The sequence below is a fragment of the Fulmarus glacialis genome, unplaced genomic scaffold (genome assembly GCF_000690835.1).
Source record: "Fulmarus glacialis isolate BGI_N327 unplaced genomic scaffold, ASM69083v1 scaffold44378, whole genome shotgun sequence".
NCBI classification, from domain to species: domain Eukaryota; kingdom Metazoa; phylum Chordata; class Aves; order Procellariiformes; family Procellariidae; genus Fulmarus; species Fulmarus glacialis.
Genome location: NW_009230976.1, coordinates 172 through 379, shown reverse-complemented (window position 1 = coordinate 379; position 208 = coordinate 172).

The following is a 208-nucleotide window of genomic DNA, read 5'->3' as shown; positions in this document are numbered from 1 at the left end:
CCCCCTGCCTGGGGACGATTGGAACTTTTATCTTAAAAACAGCTTGCCTTTTTTTTTTTTTCTTCCCCCGCTAGGAATCCACTCAACTTTCGTTAACATCCCTCAGCAGCCCGATCAAGATGTTATAGGATGGGAGGGGCCCAGAAAGCACCAAATTATTTCAGGTAATATCATTACAGCTCTCCACAGACCCACGACCTGCAGCAGC